Below are 21,761 nucleotides of genomic sequence, written 5' to 3'. Positions count from 1 at the left end.
GAAGGAAAATATAAACTTTCTTAAATACCAATTCTGGTAAATAATGTCAGAATAGCACAGAAAAGGACCCCATAGTGAAAGACTAAATATGCACGTGTGTGATCATAATATACATAATATACACATACCTACATACATATAAACATGTGTATGTGTTATATTACATGAGATATGAAGGAACCAAGCTGAACATACTGTTATATCAATAAACGTAACTCACTCATTTAAAAAATTACATTTGATTGGCTCAAAAGCATAACACAACTCAAAGCTGTATCTGGGAGATATGCCTAAATCAAAGTAACTGAGAAAAAAAATAAAAGTCCAGTAATACAAACACTGATTGAAAGAAAGCAGGTGTTGCAATTTGACAAGGTAGAATTTGGGCCCATAAAACTTAAATGAAAAAAAGAGGATATTTTATAATGCTAACGGCCACATTTCACAATGAAGATGTAAAACTTATTAGTGTCTATGCGTTAGCTTACACAGAAGTGACTGTTGTGTAACAGAAACCATAGGAGAGGAGAGAAAACATGAACAGAGGTTCCCAGGAGCAGGACGTAAAGACAGACATATGCAGGAGGGCAACTTACCCTTTCAGTCCTAGACAGATCACGATGCCAAAAGAATCAGCGTGGGAAATACTTATCTGCCTTATTACATCAAAGACCAAACAACACAGCCAGTAAGGAAGACTCTGTGGATATATTTCAAATTTTGTATCCCTGTAATAGACAGCATGCCTTCTTTCCAAGTACACATTCATTTAAAAAATGACTATCTATTAGGCCATAAAGAAAACCTCAGTAAAGTCCCCAAAATATAAATATTACCAGCTACCCTCACTGACTAAATGCAATAAAACTAAGAATTAATAAGAAAATAAAAAAACAAAAGGCATTTCCACCTGGAAAAACAAAACCGTCTATTAACAACTCCTGGGTCAAGGGGAAATGAACAAACTTGCCGAATTTCTAAAACCATCCTAAGGAAACCTTGAGTGTTTCGTGTCTACGGGATACAGCTCACAAAACGCAGGGGAAAATCATACCATTATTTAGCACTATCACCAAAAATGGAGGCAAGTGACTTATATTACAACTCAAAAAGCCAGAAAGGAACAAATAATACCGAGAAGTACTCATGAAAATACAGGTGTCAGACACTTATCTCCTCTGTCCGAGGGGCAGTTTAAATAGCCCAGGAAACTTCTGTACCTAGGAGACTGGGTCCAGCTGGTGAGGGTGGGGTGCATATCTTGGGTTACTTTTTTATTTCTTTTGTGGGTATTGGTGTATTCTGATTTTCTGCATTTCTATAGGCAATTGTGGAGGCTTCAGTTCAGTTCAGTTCACTTCAGATGCTCAGTCGTGTCCGACTCTTTGCGACCCCATGAATTGCAGCACGCCAGGCCTCCCTGTCCATCACCAACTCCCCGACTTCACTCAGACTCACGTCCATCGAGTCAGTGATGCCATCCAGCCATCTCCTCCTCTGTCATCCCCTTCTTCTCCTGCCCCCAATCCCTCCCAGCATCAGAGTCTTTTCCAATGAGTCAACTCTTTGCATGAGGTGGCCAAAGTACTGGAGTTTCAGCTTTAGCATCAGTCCTTCCAAAGAATACCCAGGACTGATGTCCTTTAGAATGGACTGGTCGGATCTCCTCGTGGTCCAAGGGACTCTCAAGAGTCTTCTCCAACACCACAGTTCAAAAGCATCAATTCTTCAGCTCTCAGCCTTCTTCACAGTCCAAACATGACCACTGGAAAAACCATAGCCTTGACTAGACGGACCTTTGTTGGCAAAGTAATGTCTGTGCTTTTGAATATGCTATCTGGGTTGGTCATAAGTTTCCTTCAAGGGGTAAGCATCTTTTAATTTCATGGCTGCAGTCACCACCTGCAGTGATTTTGGAGCCCCAAAAAATAAAGTCTGACACTGTTTCCATTGTTTCCCCATCTATTTCCCATGAAGTGATGGGACCAGATGCCATGATCTTCGTTTTCTGAATGTTGAGCTTTAAGCCAACTTTTTCACTCTCCAATTTCACTTTCATCAAGAGGCTCTTTAGTTCCTCTTTGCTTTCTGCCGTAGGTGTGGTGTCATCTGCATATCTGAGGTTATTGATATTTCTCCCGGCAATCTTGATTCCAGCTTGTGCTTCTTCCAGCCCAGCGTTTCTCATGATGTACTCTGCATATAAGTCAAATAAGCAGGGTGACAATATACAGTCTTGACATACTCTTTTCCCAATTTGAAACCAGTCTGTTGTTCCATGTCCAGTTCTAACTGTTGCTTCCTGACCTGCATACAGATTTCTCAGGAGGCAGGTCAGGTGGTCTGGTATTCCCATCTCTTTCAGAATTTTCCACAGTTTGTTGTGATCCACACAGTCAAAGCCTTTGGTGTAGTCAATAAAGCAGAAGTAGATGTTTTTCTGGAACTCTCTTGATTTTTAGATGATCCAGTGGATGTTGGCAATTTGATCTCTGGTTCCTCTGCCTTTTCTAAATCCAGCTTGAACATCTGGAAGTTCTCAGTTGATGTATTCTTGAAGCCTGGCTTAGAGACTTTTGAGCATCACTTTGCTACCGGGTGAGATGAGTGCAATTGTGTGGTAGTTTGAGCATTCTTTGGCATTGCCTTTCTTTGGGATTGGAATGAAAACTGACCTTTTCCAGTCCTGTGGCCACTGCTGAGTTTTCCAAATTTTCTGACATATTGAGTGCAGCACTTTCATAGCATCATCTTTTAGGATTTGAAAGAGATCAACTGGAATTCCATCACCACCACCAGCTTTGTTCATAGTGATGCTTCCTAAGGCCCACTTGACTTCACATCCTAGGATGTCTGGCTCTAGGTGGGTGATTACATCATAGTGGTTATCTGGGTCAATAATGATTTCAAAGTAAATATTTTATTTTAATTTAATTTTATACTAATATTCAAAATCAAAAAAATTTTACTAAAAGGTGAGGGATAGTTGATTGACAATATTATATAGGTTCAGGTGTACAGCACAGTGACGTGCAGGTTTTGAAGTTTACACTCCACTTACAGCTGTTGCACAGTGCTGGTCGTGTTCCCTGTGCTGCGTGACGGATCCCTGAAGTGTGCGTTACACACGTCTGTTTGCGCCTTTAGACCCCACTCTTATTTTCTTCATCCGTCCTCCCCTCTCCCCTCTGCTAACCACTAGTCTATCCTCTATCTGTGAGTCATTTTTCATCATATTCACTGGTTTCTTTTATTTTTTCAAATTCCACATGTAAGAAATATCATGCTGTTTTTGTTTTTCTCGGTCTGATATATTTCACTAAGTGTAATTCTTTCCCAGTCTCTTCATGCCATTGCAGATGGCAGATTTTCATTTTTTAAACAGCCAAGTAATATTCTATTATATATATATTTTATACACACACAAACATATCTAAATATCACATCTTTTTTATCCATTTGTCTCTTGTTGGACTCTTAGTTTGCTTCTAAATCTTGGCAATTGTAAATGATACTTCTTTGAACATTGGGGTGCATGTATCTATTTGGGTTATTTGAAGCATTTTTGTTTTCTTCAGATATTTACCCAGGAGTGGAATAGCGGGATCATATGGTAGTTCAATTTTAAGGTTTTTAAGGATGCCGAAGCTGAAACTCCAATACTTTGGCCAATATTCCAATATTTTGGCCACCTGATGCAAAGACCTGACTCATTTGAAAAGACCCTGATGCTGGGAAAGATTGAAGGTGGGAGGAGAAGGGGACAACAGAGGATGAGATGGTTGGATGGCATCACCAACTCAATAGACTTGAGTTTGAGTAAATTCTGGGAGTTACTGATCGACAGGGAATACTGGCGTGCTGCAGTCCATGTGGTTGCAAAGAGTCCACCACGACTGAGCGACTGAACTGATCTGAACTGAAGGAGGCTCCATACTGTTTTCCATAGTGGTCACACCAATTCACATTTCTGCCAACAGTGTACAGAGTTTCCTTTTCTCCACATCCTCACCAGTGCTTTTTATTTGTTGTCTTTTTAACAATAACCATTGTGAGAATTGGGCTTCCCTAGTGGCTCAGCAGTAAAGAAACCACCTGCAATGCAGAAGATGCAAGAGATGCAGGTTCCATCCCTGGGTTGGGCAGATCCCCTAGAGGAGGGCGTGACAACCCACTCCAGCATTTTTGCCTGGAGAATCCCAGGGGCAAGGGAGCCTGGCGGCTATTTTCACAGAGTTAGACACGACTGAAGTGACGGAACATACAAGCGTGCATGGTGGGACGTGTCAGGTAATATCTTGTTGTGGTTTCTCTGACGATTAAAGATGCAGAGTCTTTCACGCACCTGTTGATCACCTGTATGTCTCACAATACTGACAAGTGTTTCAGGCATTTAAAGAGTCTAAAATTACTCGTCGATTTTGCTGTTTTCAATGGAATTATGTGAAACTAGAAATGAGCGCTTCTGTCTTTTGTCGGTAATTATTTCCTCATATTTACTTGAGGTAATTTTTTTTTTTGTTATTTTTCTAACTTCTTGAATTAAATGCTTAGCTAATTTACTTTTAGTCTTTCCTATTTTCTGAAAATCCATTAAAGTTGTGAATTTTCCTCTGAGGACTGCTTTGCCTGTGCTCACGTATTTCAACATGGAATACTCTCATTATTAAGCAGCTTTAATTTCAGTTTTATTTTCCCTTGCATTCATAAGTTATTCAGAGGTTCTTGGTCCATGTTTCTGAGTAGGGATGTTTTGGGGCCATTCTTTGGTTATTGGTTTCTAGTTTTATTGCTTTGGATTCAGAGAATGTGGTCCCTGTGAGTTTCACTTTTTGAAATCTACTGAATTTTCTTTAAGCACTAAAACTAGGGGAAAATTTAAAAATAAGTATTCCACAAGTATCTGAAAGATGCACGGATTCTTTCTTCGTTGTGGGCAAAGCTCAGTTACGCCTTTTCAATCATGCTTTTAAGTTGATATTTTAATCTTCTTTCTCTATTTACTTCTCACTGTTTAAGTTTTAAGAGTTAACTTAAAATCTCACCCTCTGTGAACAAACTGGTTTTTTTCTGTTTTTGTTTTATATATTTCATACATTCTTCTATATATATATACATATACACCGTTTTATACATTCTGTGATATGTGTGTGTGTACACACATACATATAAATATATATATATATACTGTTGTATATGTTCTGATATTTTGTTCAGTGTGTGTGAGTTTATACTATTAGTCAAAAGGACTGTGATTTTATATAAAATATAATTCCTTATTTTGAATGTTCTTTCTTGCTTGATTTTTTTCTTTGGTCTAAGTTTCAGCTTCCTCAAATATGACTGCTGCTGCTAAGTCGCTTCAGTCGTGTCTGACTCCGTGGGACCCCATAGACGGCAGCCCACCAGGCTCCTCTGTCCCTGGGATTCTCCAGGCAAGAATACTGGAGTGGGTTGCCATTTCCTTCTCCAATGCATGCATGCATGTTAAGTTGCTTCAGTCATGTCTGACTCCGTGCGATCCCATGGACAGCAACCCACCAGGCTCCTCTGTCCACAGAATTCTCTAGGCAAGAATACTGGAATGGTTGCCATTTCCTTCTCCGCAAATATGACTAGATATGCTTTTAGGATTTCAGTTCCTCCATCTCCTATACTTTGTTGACATACTTTAGAATTTTTGGTTCATATTATTGTTATTAGCATCATGCTTTCCTTTTTCAAAATTGCACCATTTGCGTACACTAAGTCATTCAGTCGTGTCTAACTCTTTGTGACCCCATGGACTGTAGCCCACCAGGCTACTCTGTCCATGGGGATTCTCCAGGCAAGAATATTGGAGTGGGTTGCCATGGCCTCCTCCAGGGGATCTGTTAATCTATTTCATTGTATATTTTTAATTTTCCCTAAAAATTTCCTATAAAAACAGTCTATTTAATTTTTTATTGTTTCCTGACTCCCTTCTATCATTAATTTTCATTAACTCTTGAGAATTCCATGGACTCTTTGTGTCCGTGGGGTCACAAAGAGTTGGACACGACTGAGCAACTTTCAGTTTTCACTTTAAGTGGCTTCGTCTTCCTTCTTGATGCTTGAAGACAAAGGTAGTGTACACCCATGAAGAGAGTGTCCAGGTTTTGAGAAGTCAGATTGCGTGTTTGGCTTCCTTTATAATATGTGTGCACACATGTTTGTTCATGTGTGTTTGGAAACTTTTGCAATAGATTTTTTTCTTGGTGGCTAAACGATATAAATTGACAAGCGAATAGATTTTTTTATCATTCTTGTAATGTTTTACGTATGCATAAGATAAACCGATTAATTCTCACGGAAAAGTGAAACCTTTCTATTTTATTTTTGTGAGCCAAATTAGCAAGTAATTCTTTTTTTTGGTAAAGATTTTATCAAACCTACTGGAAATGTATCTCTATAGAGGAATCTTGGTAAGGCAATACCGACCCAAAGTAATGATGATGTCAAAGTGTTGAAAGTGTCTTTAGATCGATGCTTCTCTGTCTGGGCTGCTGGAGAAAATCCAGCCCAGATGAAGGTTATTGTAAATTATGTCCCTGACCACAGTGCGCCCAGAGCTGCAGGACAGTCACAGCTGGTTCACTCCTAGCTCTCCTGAGCTACACTTTGAAATGTTCTCCACTTTTCTCAAATTGTCTTTTTCTTCAGTTCAGTTCAGTCCCTCAGTCGTGTCCCATTCTTTGTGCCCCATGAACCGCAGCACGCCAGGCTTCCCTGTCCATCACGAACTCCCAGAGTCCACCCAAACCCATGTCCATCGAGTCAGTGATGTCATCCAACCATCTCATCCTCTGTCATCCCCTTCCCCTCCTGCCTTCAATCTTTCCCAGCATCAGGGTCTTTTCAAATGAGTCAGCTCTTCCCATCAGGTGGCCAAAGTATTGGAGTTTCAGCTTAACATCAGTCCTTCCAATAAACACCCAGGACTGATCTCCTTTAGGATGGACTGGTTGGATCTCCTTGCAGTCCAAGGGACTCTCAATAGTCTTCTCCAACACCACAGTTCAAAAGCATCAATTCTTTGGCATTCAGCCTTCTTTATAGTCCAACTCTCACATCCATACATGACCACTGGAAAAACCATAGCCTTGACTAGATGGACCTTTGTTGGCAAAGTAATGTCTCTGCTTTTTAATATGCCATCTAATTTGGTCATAACTGTCCTTCCAAGGAGTAAGTGTCTTTTAGTTTCATGGCTGCAATCACCATCTGCAGTGATTTTGGAGCCCAGAAAAATAAAGTCAGCCACTGTGTCCACTGTTTCCCCATCTATTTGCCATGAAGTGATGGGACCAGATGTCATGATCTTCATTTTCTGAATGTTGAGCCTTAAGCCAACTTTTTCACTCTGCTCTTTCACTTTCATCAAGAGGCTCTTTAGTTCTTCTTTGCTTTCTGCCATAGATGTGGTGTCATCTGCATATCTGATCGGTTATTGTGCTTCTTCCAGCCCAGCATTTCTCATGATGTACTCTGCATATAAGTTAAATAAGCAGGGTGACAATATACAGCCTTGACGTACTCCTTTTCCTATTTGGAACCAGTCTGTTGTTCCATGTCCAGTTCTAACTGTTGCTTCCTGACCTGTATACAAATTTCTCAAGAGGCAGGTCAGGTGGTCTGGTATTCCCATCTCTTTGAGAATTTTCCACAGTTTCTTGTGATCCACACAATCAAAGGCTTTGGCATAGTCAATAAAGCAGAAATAGATGTTTTTCTAGAACTCTCTTGCTTTTTCAATGATCCAGCAATGATGGCAATTTGATGTCTGGTTCCTCTGCATTTTCTAAATCCAGCTTGAACATCTGGAAGTTCACAGTTCACGTATTGCTGAAGCCTGGCTTGGAGAATTTTAAGCATTACTTTACTAGCGTGTGAGATGAGTGCAATTGCGTGGTAGTTTGAGCATTCTTTGGCATTGCCTTTCTTTGGGATTGGAATGAAAACTGACCTCTTCCAGTCCTGTGGCCACTGCTGAGTTTTCCAAATGTGCTGGCATATTGAGTGCAGCACTTTCACAGCGTCATCTTTCAGGATTTGAAATAGCTCAACTGGAATTCCAGCACTTCCACTGGCTTTGTTGGTAGTGATGCTTCCTAAGGCCCACTTGACTTCACATTCCAGGATGTCTGGCTCCAGGTGAGTGATCACACCATCGTGATTATCTTGGTCATGAAGATCTTTTTTGTACAGTTCTGTGTATTCTTGCCACCTCTTCTTAATATCTTCTGCTTCTGTTAGGTCCCTACCAATTCTGTCCTTTATTTAGCCCATCTTTGCATGAAATGTTCCCTTGGTATGTCTAATTTTCTTGAAGAGATCTCTAGTGTTTCCCATTCTATTGTTTTCCTCTATTTCTTTGCACTGATCGCTGAGGAAGGCTTTCTTATCTCTCTTTGCTATTCTTTGGAACTCTGCATTCAAATGGGAATATCTTTCCTTTTCTCCTTTGCTTTTCACTTCCCTTCTTTTCACTGCTATTTGTAAGGCTTCCTCAGACAGCCATTTTGCTCTTTTTCATTTCTTTTTCTTGAGGATGGTCTTGATTTCTGTCTCCTGTACCATGTCATGAACCTCCATCCATAGTTCATCAGGCACTCTGTCTATCAAATCTCGTCCCTGAAATCTATTTCTCACTTCCACTGTATAATCATAAGGGATTTGATTTAGGTCATACCTGAATGGTCTAGTGGTTTTCCCCACTTTCTTCAATTTCAGTCTGAATTTGGCAATAAGGAATTCATGATCTGAGCCACAGTCAGCTCCCGGTCTTGTTTTTGCTGACTGTATAGAGCTTCTCCATCTTTGGCTGCAAAGAATATAACCAGTCTGATTTCAGTGTCGACCATTTGGTGATGTCAAATAAAATCTCTCTATGTTAAGACTATTAAGCTCTGATCATATTATTTGCAATCTTTTCCCACGTTCATTTGCCTTCTATTTTAAAAATGTTTTAACTCGTCACAGCAATTCACATTTTCTTTGCTCTCCCCCATTGTTTTGTGTTTTCTCAATCATTCCTTCATTGAGAAAGACAGACAAGATTCTACCCTCATGGAATTTACAGCAAATATAAATGTATAGTCTTTGGTTATTGTTGCTTTAGTTGCTAAGTTGTATCCGACTCTTGTATCTGACTCTTTTATCCGACTCTTTGGGACCCCATTAACTGTAGCCTCCCGGGTCCTCTGTCCATGGAATTCCCCAGGCATGAATATTGAAGTGGGTTGCCATTTCCTTCCCCAGGGGAACCGCCCAACTCAGAGATTGAACCTGTCTCCTGCATTGGCACAGGGATTCTTTATCACTGAGCCACAAGGGAAAGATATATATATATATAAAATTATTTAAAATACTTGCATATTTATTTTTAAATTTTCTTACTGGGTTCACTGAAACCCATCTGGAATTTATTTTTTATACCATATGAAGTGTGCCTGTAACTTATGTCATTTTTTTTACATACACAGGCATTTTCCTAACCCTATTTATTAAATGTCTGTTTCCCATGTTTTTAAATTTTTCCTTTTAGATGAAAAAGTCATTAGTTAACTAAGCCTTTATGACATGGAATGTTTTCCCACATTCTTCTTCTCCTCTTCCAATAATGTGTTAGTTCTTCCTTGTTGTTTATTTTTGAAATAAATTTGGAAGGACTTTGTCAGGTGCCGTAGCAATGCCCTCTGGGATCGCGACTGCATTCGTATTCCTCTTTTAAATTAATTGGGGAAAATATACAGTTTTACTGTATTCCATCTTCCCATCAATGACCATGATCTATTTCTATAAAATGTTTTACTGTCTCTCAGGAAATATTTGTGGTTTTCCTGTTGCAAATTCTGTTCAATTCTTGCTGGGATTTGTCCTTGTATTTTATATTTTGTTTGCTATTAAGAAAGTAACTTCTCCCATTCTGGGGTTCTAATAACTTAGAAATTAATTTTTCTCTATTTAACTTGTTTTTGGCTACTTTACTTAAAACTTGAATTAATTCTAAGAGTTTCTATGCATATATTTCTTGCAAATAAAGATTTTTGTCATTTATAATAGTTCATTTTTCACACGGTACTGCATTGGGAAAAATCTATTGGAACAATAATAAAAAGAACATGGTGTTACTAGACATCTTTGCTTTATTTCTAATTTTAATGGAAATGAATTAAATATTTTTGCATAGCTTCAGTTTTATCATCTAAAATAATGATGATGATATGTACATTGTTCACATGGCTAAGAAACAGAAATAAGGAAATGACTGTCAAACAATATATAAATATAAGGTGGTAATGTGATTTATTACTGAGATAGACTGGATTACTATTCTTAACAATGGAGAAGGCATGTGTTTCTCCAGAAACCACCCACTTCCTGTTTTCACAGATAAACTGAAAACTAATACTGACTTCCCAGATGGAGTTCTTTCCTTCTCTATTAACTGTTTACAAGTGGTGGAGTCCTTCTTAGGTAGGCACAGAAAACCAGGATTAGAGCTTATTAAAGTATCCTCTGATCTTGATCAAATTCAAGTTTACCTTAGCTTCCAAGCCCAATCATCTTTGGGATGTGTATTCTACTTGGTGAGTAACAACAAAAGGAGTTCCTTAAGGTCTTATCCGGCATTCAGTTTCTGCAGAGCTCTTTGTGTGTTTGAGCTTGGGGAAATGTGGCTGGACAGGAGGGAGTGCACAGTCTCTGCTTCATGCTAGAGGATCCTGGAAGGAGAGCTCGTGTGGCTGTAAATAACCTTCTCTGCTCAGCAGTGATCCCTGGGTTGGGAAGATCCCCTCGAGGAGGGCCTGGCACAGCACACTCCAGTATTCTTGCCTGAGAAATCCTCTGGACAGAGGAGCCTGGTGGGTGTCCTCTCTGGTGTCCACAGAGTCTCTGAGAGTCAGACATGACTGAGCATGCACCCGCCCAGGGTGAAGGCCACCCTGCTCTACCAAGTGGGCCACCCCAGTGGAGGTGGGTGGGCAGCACCTCCTGCTGGGACCCACTCACACCTAGCATCCATCCACGGGCAGCTGAACGGACCTCGCCACAATTGCCTGCAACTTCGCCCGTGATTCAGCTTCTAAGCCACTTCTTAGATTGCCATGCTCTTCTTAATGCAGTTTTTCAGCAACTCACCAAATTTGTTCTTGAGCAATTCAGACACTAGTCATTGTTTGTAAAGAAAGTATTTCCAGGAAAAGTCTCTAGAGAGGCACGTAGGGTGAGACCTTCTCATGATGAAATGGGGATGTTGGCCATCAAGGGCTCATGTGTTAGCTTCCTGCCGCTCGTGCAGTCTCATCTGATGCCACTTTCTGTGGTGGTGAGCACGTTGCTCTCTGTGTAAGAACAAGGGCTGTCTCCCCCGCTTCTTAGTGGAGCCAGGAAAGCTGGGGACAATAAAATGAAACAAAGCCTAACAGTCATGGCACCGCTGTGCATCTGAAGTGGGGTCTCTTTCAAGACTTGAGCCCTAAATGGTTTTTAATCCCAAGATGCACTGATTGTGATAATGTGAGTGAGGCCAACCGGCCATCTGTTATAAAATCATTGCAAATATGAGCAGAATAAAAAATGGTTAAAGGGATCTTATTACAGATTCTGTTTATTCCATAAGGACTTGGGGAAAGCAGAGAGGCAGTGATTCTGTTTGGGGCTTGTTCTTGAAAGATTACCTTTTATGTAGGTGAGTCAAAAGGTTAAAGAAGTAAACAGTTTAAATACAGCCAGTTTTAGTAATTTTTCTATTGTTCGACTTAACTGCTTCAGAATGTCATTAAAAAAAAAAACAACCTGTGGTACCTAGCCAAGGACAAAGAATTCTTAAGATAAAAAAGCTGTAAAACCCTGCGAGGGCTTGTCTATAAAATATCATTTTGATTTTGGGTCTAGAGAAGGGCTATAGATCTCAAATTACAATAAATCTCTAAATGTCCGGCAGTGATTTCCGCCAGCTTGTGCTGTAATGGACAACATTGCACCATCTCATGACGCGATGATTAAGGAATTGGGGGGAAAGAGTGAGAGCCATTCTGGACTTTATTTTGGCACCTTGCAGAGCTCAGTGTTACCACAATTATTGGTTTTCTGAAAATATGTCCCTATGCATTATTCTGATCAGATTACTTGCATTGCACAATCCTCTGGTGAATAACAGGACAATAGCACAAAATAAATCTCTCTCTGAAATTTAATCTCCGTGTCTGTACACTGTTAAGAGGAACATCTACAGTCCTCCGATAAGGAGCCGTATATCTTCCCTAACTGGACTGGGGTTTGTTCTTCAATTATCCATAATGGAAATTCACAAACAGGCAAATGACCGCGTGGCTGATGTTTATGTTAGGAAGGCGGTGTTGAAACACAGCGGATGTTCTCACGAGCCCCGTGTGATGAAATCCTAATTTCTTTTGTAAAAATGCCACAGCAGATCGGGTTGGATGGTTCCCGCAAAGCATTACCCTTTCACCTTCAAGAAGTTTCTAGGCTAATTCTTTTGAAAATCTCCCTCCCCAGTGAAGGGTGACTGTGTGTGTGGAACTATCCCATATAATTCTGCACCTTTCCCTTTGCAGCTCCCCGCATTTCAAGGGGGAACATAGACCTGTCTTTGGGTTAGAATTTCTCCTGAGGAGTGGGGAGCACGCCAAGCAGGAGAACACAAGATCCTTGTACCTGGCGGTGACCCTGCCTCTTGTTCCTTGAGCTGGGGGTGGGGTGGGCAGTGGGGCATGGTCTTGCTGAAAATGAGTGATGAGGGTGGGAGAAGTCTGGCACAATATCCTGTCAAAATAGGACTTGTGCTCCCAGCTGAAGCCCCGGAAGCAGCCTGTCTCCAGTTGCCTTTCTTTCACCCCAGCCAGAACCCATATGGCAGGGCCCGCCCGCCAATCACAAGCCAGGAGTTCAGCTCTGGTTGCCCCTTGTTGACGAGGAAGCATCACATCTTGAAGTCATTCCCCTCCCTCCCTCTTTCTAGAAACCCTATTGTCAGAATGTTGCCAGCGCTCCTGATTTGGGTGTGGATCTGTTGGAACAGACTCATATCCTGGGGAAGTATCCAGGAAATGTTTATTCTTTATTTCAAAATTAGTTTAAAAAAAACTATAAAAGAAAGCCATGCTCATTATAAAAGGAAGCGAAGAGTACAAAATAGGCTAAATTAAAATCCGCCCCTCCCTGCCACCAACCAGCCCTTTCTCACGTGTCTGGCTCCTCTCCCCCGAGGGTGTGTGACAAGCACTTTCCTCTCTCCCGACGCAAGTGTGCTCAGGGCCCGTACATAAGAGGAACCGAGTCTTACATTCCCTGTGCCTGCTCTTCTCACCTGATGTATCTCGGACATTTTCTTTTCATTTCTACCCATACCTTCAAGCTGATGAGAATGAAGCCTGCCTCGTACTCCAGAAACAACTTTGTTTAACTTTTCCTCTACTCACAGATGTTGAAGTTGTTTCCAATTTTCCTCTTTTGCAAACAAAAGGAAAGCAAGACAAAGGATACTGCTTCTGAGCATATTTTGTATACAAAAAGACTCTGCTCGATGCTAGCTTTGTCAACAGTCACGTGACACACAGGCTTTAAACCAGTCTTCTCATCTGTAAAACTGGAATCAAAGAAACCCATGTCGGAGCAATAACAGAATCACGTATAACGTCTTCTGTCAACTGGATGAATTCACCACCTAAAAAGCATTTTATATTAAATTAAACTTCAAATATACCCTGTAAGAAACATAATGATGGGAAGTAAAAGTATGCTAACAAAAAATATTAATGATGAGTAAAGCAGCTTTCAGGGCTTCCCTGGTGGCTCAGACGGTAAAGAATCTGCCTGCAACGTGGGAGACCCAGGTTCAATTCCTGGGTTGAGAAGACCCCCTGGAGAAGGGAACGGCTAGAGACGAAGCCTGGTGTTGCGTACCAAAGCTTTCTGTTTACTAAATTGTGCTCTCCGGCAGTGCCCTTCCTCCCACCTGTTTGGCTTATTCTCTTGTTCCTATCCAACTTCTTGAGTTGGAGATTTAGATTATTCTTCTTCAGTTTTAAAACACGTATTCAAGTCTCTCTTTTATCTCCCAATACCACTGTAGCTGTATCCCCAACGATTTCATGTGTTCTTTCTTATTGGTCATTTTAAATATTTTTATAATTTATAATAAATAGTAATGAGTAAATAAAAATTTATAATTACAATTTCCTTTTTCTTTCTCATTCTTTACCTTCTATCTGATTTGTAGCATTTTTTCCTCTGCTCTCTTGGTTTGTAAACATTCATTTTCTGTTATTGTGATGATTACTTCAGCTTTTTAAACCTGTATATTTCTATCTTCCTCCAGAAAAACAGAAGCACTTAAGAACACACAAGTCATTTCTTATGCTGAATAAGTGATATTGGCTCCCAAATGTCGCCCTTAGGTATTCACTGCCTTTTGACTTGGGGGTGTGTGTGTGTGTGTGTGTGCACCATTGAAGGAGGAATATAATCTATTGTCTTTTTTAAAAAGTATTTTTGATGTGGACCGTTTTTTACATCTTTATTGAATTTGTTACAGTGTTGCTTCTATGCTTTGGTTTTTGGTTTTTGGATGTGCACACGTGGTCTTAGCTCCCTGGCCAGGGACTGAACCCACACCCCTTGCCCTGGACGCTGCAGTCTTAACCACCGGACCACCAGGAAGTCCTCTATTCAGCCTTTTTTAAATCAGAGAAGAACTTTCAATTTTATAAACTGTCTTCATGGCTCTGTTTCTCACAGCCTTCTCTTTGATCTACTGACCAAAGGCTGATAGATTTTCTTGCATCAAATCATCTAAATGGTAATTGAAATCATATCCTTTATTTATATTTTGCAAAAAATATTTCATGGGCATCATCCATGTGCTGTTCTAGGCAACAGGGATGAGGAAGACAACCCATCCACCCTCGCCCAGTTTACTTTTGTATCAATACACACCACAGACAAGAAACCACAAGTAAACAGGACGTTTGACAGTTCACCTAGGTAGAAAGCACTTTGAAGGCGGTGAGGAAGGGGGAGTGATGGAGCCCCAGGCGTTGCTGAGAGCATCCTGGGGCCATGTGCGTTCACCGTGAGGTGAAGTCTTTCAGGGTGTCTTGCTTTGAAAACTGCTTTGTTAGTCACTCAGTTGTGTCCAGCTCTCTGCGACTCCATGGACTGTAGCCCACCAGGCTCCTTTGTCCGTGGAATTCTACCAGTACTGGAGTGGGTAGCCATTCCCTTCTCCAGGGGGTCTTCTCAACCCAGGAATTGAACCTGGGTCTCCCACGTTGCAGGCAGATTCTTTACCGTCTGAGCCACCAGGGAAGCCCTGAAAGCTGCTTTACTCACCATTAATATTCTTTTTGTTAGCATACTTTTACTTCCCATCATTATGTTTCTTACAGGGTATGTTTGAAGTTTAATATAAAATGCTTTTTAGGTGGTGAATTCATCCAGTTGACATAAGAGGTTATTCGTGATTCTGCTATTGCTCCTGTTTTTATGCTTCCTTTATGTTCTGCCTTTTGCTCACACAATCTGAGTGTGTGAGAGAGACAGAGAGAAAAATCTAGATAAGAAGGAGAGTCTGTCTAGTACTTGAAAAGGTTAAGTTTCATTTTAGTTTTATGGTGGTCACTTTTGTAACTTAAAAAAAATTGCTTAGATTTCTATCTCTTGTTTGATCAATTTAAAACAATATTGATTTGTCCCAACCCAAGATACATAGGGAAATATTTCTTTGTATTTTCTTTTTCCTCCCCAGCTCTGGATTATTGTTAGTTTGTTATAATTTTGTTGATTAAAATATACCCATATGTACTTTCTCTTTTATCCCCATAATTCTTGTGATCACTTTATCTTGATTCTGTATTTAAATATATGCAATACTCACCTCCAGTTCATATCCTCACTCCTAATTTCCTTACTTGTTTTCCTAGATTTTTCCACAAAGGACTCATGTATGTTATAATCAACAGTTTTCTATGCAGTATAGACACAAACAAATTTGCTGAGTGTGAATCCTTGGAGTCATGTTTCATCCCCCTAGACTTTGGAGACCAGTGTATCTCAAAGGGTGATTTTCGGTGGGACCACCCTCCACACCGCTGGCCTTAGCAACGTCAGAAATATTTGTTTCCTATAGACCAGCAAGTTCATCCTAATGACTCAGAAGTTCCGGATATGTGGTCTTGGGAACTCTGCTTTTTAAAGAGGCCCTCTCCCCTGCAGCTGAGGCTCTGGGATCAGTGCAGCCTGAGTTGTTCTGTGGGTCGCTGGCTCTGAACCTGTGCACAATCTCGGATGGTCCAGGAACTTATCTTTATTAGTTGATTTCCTTGTTCTGATTCCTGTCCTTAAGAGTTACTTATTTATTTATTATTGAAATTTAATTACTTCCTCCAGAAACATCAGTGTTCATATTCTCGTATCATTATTTGCCCTGGATTTGGGGTTCTGGTCTTTCCTTAGTTTAGGGACGTCCCTTCCATGGTATGTTGGGATGATTATCTTCCGCTTCAGGTCCTGTCCCTTTGGGGTCCTCTCCTCCCAGTCCCTGTCTCTCTCCTTCCTCTGGTTGGTTTTGTTTATAGCAGTTGACAGTCTCTGCACTTGATTCATTTTCTTGCTTCTTCCTCCTCTTTGTTATAAACAGTTTTAGGGAGCTGGCAGCTTCCTCACTGCTTATGTCTGGGGTTGGAACGGAGTCTTCACGGAGTCAGAATTTAGTTATGCAAGGATTTTAGAAGGGACAGATGAGTAGCTACGTGGAGAATGAATGAAGCAACTGCATCTGTGTTAGAACCGAGTCTAAATTGGAACCTGATGTCTTTCACATGCGTCGCCTTCTCCTGGTGACTCTCCATCTTTCCACATCATTCTGTGAAGGTTCCACAGGCTTGGCACTGTCTGTTCAGATTCCTGCTGCTTTAGTTGAGGTTTTCACTCCTGCAACAGTCCTATTATCTTAAAGTTTATCCCCTTCTGCTATTCTTCATGCATCTCTATTTTGTGATATTCTCTTTTATCCCTTATAATTCTTCTCCCAAGTATTTCTTCCATATTCCATTTTCTCTTAAATTCATCTGAGAATATAATGCAGCATTTTCCTGGAAGATTTTTTCCCCTTGTCTTTGGAGCAATTCTTTGAAAGCGTGTCCTTTTTTGGCCTTTTCACTGACACTTCTGTTTTCACTTGGGTCATTGTCAGATCTTTATTGAAGAGCGCTGCTCATCTGTGGCTCAGACAGTGAAGAATCTGCCTGCAATGTAGGAGACCTGGGTCGATCCTTGGGTCTGAAGATCCCCTGGAGAAGGGAATGGCAACCCAGTCTAGTATTTTTGCCTGGAGAATCCCATGGACAGTGGAGCCTGGTGGGCTAGAGTCCATAGGATGGCAAAGAGTCGGACATGACTGGGCAACTATCTTCACTTTCACTTTCCCTCTTATCTTCCAGCGGGGACGATCTTGTTGGGCCCTGCTAAAGGAAACCCTGACTTTCCCCCTCTTTATTGGTGCAACTTTGAAAAAGCTGGGTGAAGTCCAGGTGACTTTGGGTGGGACCCAGTGATGGAGCTGCTCCCAGCTCAGCTGCCCCTCTTGTTTGATCCATATGTCCCTGTGTGCATATTAGATGGTTTTGTTAAAATTGGAAAGAAGTTCCAGCCAGCATGAGCATAGTGTTTTTAATGATTTGTTTTGAGTACCTCGCTGGTATTTCAGGACTCAGCAAATGCTGATAATTTGTGAGTAACTACTGGCAGAGAAAATGAACATTTAATGGATACCTACTAGGTGACAATTGCTTTACATCTGTTATCCTTCAATTTAATCTTCACAACAACCCTGTCACCTGGGTATTAGTATCTCCATTCTGTGCCCCAGGAAACTTTCTGGAGGTCGCCTTCCTACTGGGATTGGATTCTGAAGCACGCGCTAGTCCTCTCGAGCCCTGAGGTCCTCTGTGCTGAGGTGTCTCCATTCCCATTCCTTATCCTTCTTAGCAATGTTTGGCCTTATGAGGGCCTAAGTGAATGAAAAGTTTGTCACTGGGCTTATCTCTATGACATCAGGCAGATGGTGCCCAGTGGTCTTACTCATGGGTTAAGGCTGTGGAGTAGAAAGAATTGTCAGCAGTTAAACAGAACACCAGTACTCTTGCCTGGAAAATTCCATGGACTGAGGAGCCTGGTAGGCTACAGTCCATGGGGTTGCAAAGAGTCGGACACAATTGAGCGATTTCAGTTTCAAACAGATCCCCACGTGCCTGTTTCATAGCAGGCGTGGCTGCCCGGCTGTGGGTGCGCTAAGGAGCAGTGGAGGGACCTGCTGTCTGCCTGGCTCCACCTCAGGGCCAGTCCATGTTCCCTTCTCCCCACAGGCTATTGCGTGGGTGGACGACCACCCTCTTATTTGACTCTCACTCCATGGAATACCGAGTGTATCCTGCAGGTTGTGGGTGCTCAGGAGATACTGGTTGAATGAAACAATGAATCAATGACAGGGGAAGTCAGTGCAGGCTCTGATCTCACGACACTCAACCCTGAAGGCCCACCGCTCTTTTAGGACACTACCGCCATTAACTCTGGGCTTCCCTGATGGTTCAGTGGTAAAGAATCTGCCTGCCAGTGAAGGAGATGCAGATTTGATCCATAGGCCAGGAAGACCCCCTAGGAAATGGCAACTGACTCCAAGATTCTTGCCTGGGATATCCCATGGACAGAGGAGCCTGCTTGACTACAGTCCATGGGGTTGGGAAAGAGTTGTGACTTAACAACAACAACAACCCTTAACCCTACAGTTAAGGATTCATTCCTTTTGCTTAACATTTGGTTCCAAGTGTTCATCATAAACATGGTGTGAAGAGCAGATACTCCAAGAAGAGGTAATCAAACCCGCTTTGTTATGTGTTTCTTAGGTGTTAGACTTTCCCCCTGAGAATAGCTCCAGCTTGAGGTAGAGTTATGGGAGGAGGAAGACCTGAAGGAGGTGGGTAAATTCTTACTGGCAGTGTAATGGCCCCCAAAGATGGAACCCGGGAATATGCTATTGTTACATGGTGAAGGGGAATTAATGTTGCAGATGGAATTAAGGTTGCTAATCAGCTGATCTTAAAATAGGGAGAGCATCTTGGATTATCCAGGTGGGCCCAGATAACCACTTTTAAAGTAAAAGTAGAAGAGGGAGGCAGAAGAGATGGTCAGAGTGGCACAGCTTGAGAAGGACTCCATCCACTGTTGCTGACCTTGAAGACAGAGCTCAGGGCCATGAGCCAAGGAATGAAGGTGGCTTCTGGAAGCTGGTAAAGGCAAGGAAGGAGCCCAACCCTGCCGGCATCCCCATTCTAGCTAAGCAAGACCCGTGCAAGGCTTCTAACCTGATAGGACTGTAAAATGGATCCATTGTGTTGCTTGGCCCAGTGGTTTGTGTGATTAATTACAGCAGCAGTGAAACCAGCATGTAAGAGGACATGGCTGGAAAGCCTGGGACTGCAGCTGGGCGCCCACCCCCACGTGACCATGTGGGGCAAAGCATGGGCCTCCTCGCTGTGCCGGCCTGAACTGGGAGCGGGCGTGCATCCGGGTGTCACTGTGATGGCTGAACTGGGAGTGGGCGTGCATCTGGGTGTCGCTGTGCCGGCCTGAACTGGGAGCGGGCGTGCATCTGGGTGTCACTGTGATGGCTGAACTGGGAGCGGGCGTGCATCCGGGTGTCACTGTGCTGGCCTGAACTGGGAGCGGGCGTGCATCTGGGTGTCACTGTGATGGCTGAACTGGGAGCAGGCGTGCATCTGGGTGTCGCTGTGCTGGCCTGAACTGGGAGCGGGCGTGCATCCGGGTGTAGGAGGCTGCTCATTGGTGACCGCACCTGCTGGAGACGTTAAAGTGGAGTCATCAGTCCAGTAAAAGCCCCCAAGAGCAGTTTGGGTGAGTTTGACAGGCAGAAGTGGGCTAAGAGTTGAGAAAAGCCTGCCTCAGCCCTCCATTCAGAGCTTTCAGGCCGTTCAGACTCTTCTCTGAACGTGGAACACATTTTATTTAAATTCCTGACACAGCAGCAAAAGTGAATTTGCATCTTTATTTTGGTTTCAAAGTTTCTTCTTGGTGATGATAGTAGCTCAGCTGGAGAAAACTGCACACAGGCACACGTGCACACATATTCATGCACACACTCACACACACGCACACACATGCATATGCACTTGCATATGCTCACACACGTACACACTCACATGCATACATTGATACATACATGCACCACACATGCTGGTATTCACACGTGCACACACACATGCACACGCATGCACACACACTTGCATATACTCACACACGTACACACTCACATGCACACATTGATACATACATGCACAACACAAGCCTGTACTCACACATGCACAGATACATGCGTACACTCACACACATGTACACACAGAATTTCTAGCAGTTTCCCAAAGTTCTATGCAACAACAGATGGACTGGGTGTGTGTTCACACACACAGGTTTGCCTGTGCTCAGTATTTAGGAGACTGATTGGCTTGTTATAAATATCAAAACAAAATTCAAACTGTTTTTTAGCTGTTAGGTGCTACATGAAGTGTTAACCAAGTTACATGTGTATCTCATTTAATCAATAAAATTGTGCAATATAGATAATATGCCCATTTCACAGATGAGAGAGGAGGTTACAGTCTAAATGAGGTTATGCTTTGTGTCCTACAGATCTGGTCCTCCATCCTGGTCGGCGTGACCCCGAATATGAGCTTGTGGCGCTGCATTCTCCCGATGGCCAGATTGCTGGGTGTGCGCCTGGCTCTGAGGTTACTAACTGGGACCGAGGGCACATTGCTTAACATGGTTGTGTCTCAGTCCTTCATGGAAGATGGTGCAGATGACGCTGCTGGTGAAGAACTCGCCTGCCAGTGCAGAAGATGCGTAACAGACCCAGGTCTGATCCCTGAGTCGGGAAGATCCCCTGGAGGAGGGCACAGCAACCTACTCCAGTATTTTTGCTGACAGAATCCCAAGGACAGAGGAGCCTGGTGGGCTACAGTCCATGGGGTTGCAAAGAGTTGGACACGACTGAAGCCGCTTAGCAATAACATACTTCAAAGTGTTGTTTGTGGACTAAATAAGTCAGTACCAGTTAAGCACTTTGAACACTGTATGCCACCAAAGGTGTCCTCATAAAACGATAGCTATTGTCACCTTAGGGTTGATTTTTTTTTCCTCTAAAATTGTCATGCCGACTAGTGGCTTGGATTAAATATGGTAGTGAATCATTTGTGAACATTGGACAAAGCTGAGTTCACATCAGGCAAAGTTTAAATAAAAAAAAATAAGAAAAGAAATTAAGCCATTGAATATCTTAATAATCCTTCCTTTTTATTACTCAGTATGGTTCTCAGGAAAACCTCAGCGGGGCATTGGGTCTATAATTATTGTATGTTTTGTTAACATTGGGGAAATTGAAACTCAACAAAAATGACTTGATTCATGTCATATGGCGATCAAACAGGAGAGGTCCACCTGCTTCTAGAGGTGATGATGATTCTGCTTCATCTTCCTTCCTCCCTCCTTTCCTTTTCTCCTGTCCACTCATCACCCACCCATCCACCATCCAAATCCATCCACCCATCCATCCTCCCCTCCCTCCTTCTTCCTTCTATTCATCCATCCATTTATCACTTATTACTCAGAATGTACAAAGGAATGTAAGGACCAAATCCATTACA

This window comes from Bos grunniens, chromosome 26, assembly GCF_055505025.1.
Source record: "Bos grunniens cultivar Pamir isolate PY7600 chromosome 26, Bosgru_T2T1.0, whole genome shotgun sequence".
Taxonomy (NCBI): Eukaryota; Metazoa; Chordata; class Mammalia; order Artiodactyla; family Bovidae; genus Bos; species Bos grunniens.
This window is presented reverse-complemented; position numbering follows the sequence as displayed.